Consider the following 6,637-nt stretch of genomic DNA (forward strand, 5'->3'; position numbering starts at 1 on the left):
GAGCAAACATTCTAATTGAGGAGAGCAGAGCTCTCTCTGGGGTGTGGAACCTCCAGCATAGAATGTGGCCTGGAGCTAAGAATCAAAAAAGATGGTGGCTACCGTGTCCCAGCTGAAGACCACACCGTGTGTTTGCAATGCGCAAGTACAATAACCACTTCCTAAGGTTTCCACGATACTTCATTGTCAAGCGGAATCATTTGCCCCCCTTGAATCAGAAGCACCTTTGCCAATGTATTTTAAAAAAATATTTTTATTGATTTCAGAGAGGAAGGGAGAGGGAGAGATAGAAACCTCCATGATGAGGGCAAATCATTGATCGGCTGCCACCTGCATGCCCCATACTGGGGATCAAGCCCTCAACCCAGGCATGTGCCCCGACTGGGAATCGAACTGCGACCTCCTGGTTCATAGAGCATTGCTCAACCACTGAACCACGCCAGCTGGGCGCCAGTGTGTCTTTAATAATGCACTCGTCTTTCCTAGCAAAGATTCTAATTCCGCTTGCATTTTTCTGTGGCTCCATGTTTGAAGTCTCACTTAAGCTCATAAAGGGAAATATGAACAAAATCCTGACTTGCAGTGTTGTGGTCATTACTGCTGGAGACGTGCAGTGGCTCATCATAATAGCCATGACCGTCAGATCTTTATGGCACACTATTTTAGCTGGTTTGCAGTTAATTCAGCCAGTTACAGATTCTTCACAGGCAAGGGCTTAGCTTTTAATCTGATGCCATGTCCATCTCATGTGGCTTTAAGATGGTCCAGTGATTTCCCTATCTTAAAGGTTGTACACAATTTGATTGATACCTCAGAGCTCAAATGTTTCCAAAAGGGGGAAAAAAAAGTCATTTCACGAATCAATTTCCCCAACTGTTCAATATTTTTGTCATGAGTTCTCAATTTAACCACTGGAACTGAATCATTTTTTAAAAAATCTATTCTCAGATTATAACATCTGAGAGACCAAGTGTACTCCTTAAAAATAAATGTCCAAATAGACTTTTAATGTTTCTAATTATTCCCACTTTTTAAATAGGTTTTTCTGATAGGGAGCAAAGCAGGCACATTGTGGAAAAAATTAATCATGAAACAGCACAGTGAAAATGTTTTTTGAAATCACCAATAACAGATCCACAATTAGCATTGTGGTGTACATCCATCAGGTTTTTTTTTTTTCCATTAGGTTGAACCACATGAAATTGCCAATAGTTAATCATTCTTGGTTTACAAAATAGCAATTTCATATGATTCTACCTAATATAAATATATGCATACAAACCTCTATATTTATTTCAAAACTTGATTCTTGTCTAATGTCTGCAATAATTCTCCATGTCTAAACTTACCTTTTAGAAAAGTATTACTTGGATTTCATCAAGTGAGCCTCACAATTATTTAACTAGTTTCCTGTAATTGGATAGCAGGGCTGTTCGCTCCCCCTATCTTTAAAATTTGCTATTGTAAATAGGACTACAATAAACATTCGTGTTCCCGTCTGGTTGTAGAACACATTTTTAGAAGTAATATTCTGGGTCAGTGGGTTTGAATGTTTTAAGTTATATTGGCCACACAGTAGGGTCTTGGAATGAGCACTCAACAGGGCTTTCCACGTAGATGCCCAGGTTTGAAACCTGTCTCATCTAAGAGCCTAACCCAATTCTATCCTTTGGTAAATAGTGTTATGTTGACTTTAAAGAGTGATTTTGAGATTAAATAAGATACTTTATATACAGTGTCTACTGCATTTATGGTCTCTAAAAGAAGCTCAAAAGAGGTTAGCTCCATTCATATGAAGGCTTCTTACCTTAGACCACGACAGTATTTTGTCCAGTGGAATGTACTAACCACAGACAATGGGACTTGAGGCATTATGGGGTCCACAGGGGTCCAATACCTTTCCCTCTTCTTTCTCATTTTCAACTTCTCTCTCTTTCCTCCCAGTTCCCAATTCCAGAGGCCAAAGAGTTTGTCTCATCTCTTGTAAGGCTAAGACATTTTCTTACCTCCCTCACCTCTGACATTAAGAGAGGAGCCAGGAAGGAGCTCAGCGTCGGACTCACAGCACAGGGATGCCTGGGACCAAATCCCAGCTCACCCACTCGGAAGCTTTGTGATCCCAGGCAGGTTAATGGACTGTTTTATGCTCATTTCACCCCTTTGTGATGCAGAAATAAAAATAATAGTCCTTAGACGGCCAGCAGAAGTTAACATAGGTAAAACACGTGGAACAGTGTCTGGCGCACAGGCAGCATTGAATAAATGTCAGTGATCGCCACTCCTTCCTCACCAGAAAGCAGGCCCTGGGAGAGCAGAGACTGACTGTCTTGTTCACTGCCCATTCCCAGCACCTACAGCAGTGCCTGGTGGGCAGCAGGCCCTCATTCAGTATTTGTTGAGTGAATGAATGGTTCTCTGAACCCCTTCATTGGCAAAGCGTGGCTGTGCCTACTGGAGGTGCCACTCGTGTTGCTGTTTTCACTCATGACAGAGCCATTCTAGAGTTTCCTTCTAACTTCCCTCTCTGCGGGAGAAGATGCTACAGTTTCTCAGGTATAAATATTTAATGTGATTTGAGCTGCAGACGCACACTCCTTTAGTGCACTTGGGTCCCTTGTGTGTCTGCATGATCCAGCAGGAACTTGCTCTATGCAACAAGTATTTATGGATCTGAATCACTGGGCGCAACGGCCCAGGCATTTCACCATGTAGCATCCTGCAGGAGGGCGGTCACCAGCCATCAGACACCGGGCTTCGAGCAGAGCAGATGTGCACATACCCACACGTCCCAAGTCCCCTGCCCTCAGCTGGGGCCCCAGTCTAGTGGGAAGCATCTCTCCCCTTTTGCCACGAGTGATGCAAAGGATGGAGAGAGCCGGGAGAGAGCAGCAGAGAGAATTTATGGGAGGGTGATGATGCCAAGCAACATCTTAGATCACTTCCACTCAACACACTCTTTACTGAGCACGTGCCATACACCAGACAGGGGCTGGGTAGCTGGGAAAAATATGAACAAGACACAGGGGAAATAAGGAGACCATAAGCCTCTCAAGGGAAGGGACTCTGTGTCTTATTCATCTCTGTGTCCCAGGGCTGTCACGGGGTCCAGCACAGAGCAGTCAGTACACGTTGAATACACGGACCAATAGAAAAGGAATGCTCAGCTGCAGCTGGATTGTATGGGCTCCCCAAGGCGTTTTAGTGAAGGAGCAGCTGTTTCTAAGGGGATGGGGTGGAGCACAACCATGGAGATGTCTACAATGCAAGGCTCTTTATTTAAGAAAAATGACCTTGGATTACAAAGAGTCATTTTCTGCACCAAAAATCATTAGGATGGCTGTCTCTTGAGAGAGGTAACTGTTAAGGGGTGATTAGAAGTGAGGAGCAAGAGAGGTGAGGTGAAGAGATCAGTCCAACCAGACTGTGCCGGTTCTGTCCCCATGACTGGGAATTTGGGTGTTAATCCTGGGCCACTGGAGGCTTAGAAACACTACCTCTCTGGATGCTATGGTGATGGGGAAGGGGCGATGACAGCAATGGCCAAGACCAGCAAGGACGTTGCTGCAGAGACCCAGGTGGGGCGGTGCAGAGGAAAAAGACTCCAGAGAAAGTTATAAGAAGGGTTTCTTTTCTGATCCATCCTCCAGATGTCTGAACACCCATTCCGAATCGCCTCCCTCTGAACATCGTGATTAACAAGTCTTAACTGAAGCGGGGCAGGCTGCCTCCCTGAGCCAGGGGAGGATCAGAGAGCATCCCAGGAGCAGCCCGTACTGCGCTCTGCTCTGCCTGGAGGCCTGTGGGGGATTCTTGGGCTCCACACATGAGGATGGGCTCTGCCTTGCACCCAGACATCTTATCTCATCATCTGCATCTTTAAGCCACAGCAACCGAAAGAAGGTGAGTTAAGAGGTTGCTTCAGAGTTTAGCAGAGCTACAAGCCGTGGAAGTTTTCTATGAAACTGTCCTCTCGCCCTGGTCCATCAGTTAATGGGAAAGAAAAGGTCAGAGGAAGAGGGAGGAAGAAGTCAGCAGGCTTTTCAGGAAAGGGCCAAGCCACCAGCTGGGCTGTGCTACAGAAGAGCTTCTCATTTTGTCAGATAGAGTCTGAAAGAGGGAGGTCAAATGCAATTCTTACAATGATAGAAACAGAGAAGCAGGCTTTTCTAAAAGCTACTTCCTCACTTAAAAAGAAGAGAATGCAAACCCTAGAGAGGCCAGTGAGAATATGGGAAAGAGCACTGGACACAGAATAACAGACCTTCATCCCACTCCTGGCTCCTTCATGGAGGCAAATGGGTTAGTCACTGTATGTTGGAAAATGCAGAATAAAGGCAAGGTCCGGAAGCTTCTCTGAAGCATCTCACGTCTGGTGGGGAAGGAAAACAAGTAGAGAAAATTGAAACATGAGAGGTGTCATCGGAGGATGCTCTGAGGACAAGTGCGGATGCCTACAAATTCAGGGACCGTCAGAAATAGCTTCCCAGGGGAGCTTATGGCTGACCAGAGTCCTGAAGGGTGCCCGAGGGTCAGAGATGAGAACAGGGTGTACTAGCTCTCTGTGGCTATGAAACAGATCACACCAAAACTTGGATTAAAACACCAGTGAACACTTAAACAGTTTCTATGGGTCAGAAAGTTGGGGGCAGCTTAGCTAGGTGGTTTGGCTTAGAGGTCTCTCAGGAGGTTGCAGTCAAGACTTCTGCTGGGAATACAGCCTTCGAGAACGCTTGTCTGGGACCAAGGATCTGCTTGCAAGATGGCTTCCTCACGGGGCTGCTGGAAGGCCACCTCTGTTTCTTGCTAGGCATGCCTTCCCAACCTTCCACCCAGAGGCAGGTCCTTGCAGGCAAGACCATAGCACTGCTCCTGGGCATCATGCCCTTTTCCCACCTCTGTGATCCTAAGACTCACTGCCCACCCAGGGCAGGCTGAGGAGCAGGAAGGGGAAAGAGGACCACTGGATCACAGAGCAGTTCACAAAATTCCAGGGGCAGGATGTTTCTCAGCTAGCTCCTGGGAATAATAAACCATCCCAAACTCAGTAGCTTTCACAGCAGGTATTTATTCTCACTCATGTGACTGCAGGTCAGCTGGGTGGTGGGTGGGGGATTGGCTGATCTAGCCTGGACTGGGCTGGGCTCAAACAGACTTGGCTTGAGGTTGCAGATGGTCTGGTCAGTGTCACATGTGGTCCTTCCTCCTTGGACCTATTTTTCTCATGGTGTTGACAAAAGCACAAGGAGTCAAGGCCGACCTCTCAAGCACCTTGCCCAGCTTCAAGTCATCAGCCCTGCCCCGAGTCAGTGGTTGGGGAAGCACACCTGGCCCATCTTGAGGCCGTGGCGAGAGTAAGGATGAAATACTATTACAGGGAACATGGAGAAGTGGGGTGTGGGTATGCACTGGGGGAAGGAGTACCTGGTTGGGGATAGGCTCTTCCAATCAGAGTTTAGCCTGAGTTGCATTAATTAGGTTCTCCCTGGTGTTCACCAGCTGTAAATGGAGTACTTCCAGGGTACAACAGAGAGCCCCTAGGGAACGTGGGCCAGCCTGCTCATGGACGAGAAGCTGGCCTGCTCCACACCATTGTGTAGGAGGCCAGGAAGGCCTCGGAGCGGGAACGGCAGCACTGCTGTTTGCTATTCTCCCATTAGAGCCTCATCCCTCTAAGCAGGGTTTGGGTGACAGTAAGATGGGGACATAGGTGAGGGTCAGCCGAGGCGGAGTAGCGACCTGGAGATGATGAGCAGGGTGTGGCATGGGTGGGGCTCTTCTGTTGCCCTGTGAGGAAGCAAGTCGTCTTCTCAGATGGAGAAACTGAGGCCTGGCTGATTAAGGAACAGGTCCTGGGCCCCCACCAAGTGACAAGCTACAAATACAATCAGGGAAGCTGTGGGTCCAAGTTGGAGAGCAGGTTGTCCTGGGGCACCTGTGCCTCTCCCTGCTCATTGGTGATGTCTCCATGTTTTTGGTGCTAACAGCTCCCAGGTCAAAAACTCTACTGCCTATGGGGCCTCCCCCACCTGCCTGGCCCCATAGACATTGAGGGTGGGGAGTTCATATTCAACTGAGCAGAGCAAGGAATGCTTCCAGTGGCTACCCTGCCTAGATGGCCTTGCTGTTGCTGTTTCTTCCAGATTTCCAAGACTATCTGGAAATCTGGATATTAAAGCATTTTTTTAAATTGCTAATACTGCAGCAAAAGAAAATGTCTGTGGACTTCACTGGGCCTTCAGACCACCAGTATGTAACTTCCACAAAAACCCTTTGTGTCACATTATATGCCACACAGCTCACTAACCTCCTACAAAATTAGATTTTCCTCCAAACCAGCTCCACCCACTCTGGGGAGCTTTGGGTGGTTCTGGCTGCGATGCCCGACCCAGAGGAGGCATCTGCCGGCTCCAGTGACTTCAGAGATCATGTTCAAATTTATTCATTCAGCCAGTATTTATTGAGTTGCACACAGCACTGGCGATATAGTGGTGAATAGGACGGACATGGTTTGTGCTTTTAGGAACTCAGAGTGTACCGGAAGGCATGTATCACAGACACCTAATCACATTAACAAATATAAAGAATGAAAAGCAGAAGGTGTGAGAGAAGAGTGTAATGGGGTCAGTTTAATCTGGGA

Source organism: Myotis davidii, unplaced genomic scaffold (genome assembly GCF_000327345.1).
Source record: "Myotis davidii unplaced genomic scaffold, ASM32734v1 scaffold415, whole genome shotgun sequence".
Classification (NCBI taxonomy): domain Eukaryota; kingdom Metazoa; phylum Chordata; class Mammalia; order Chiroptera; family Vespertilionidae; genus Myotis; species Myotis davidii.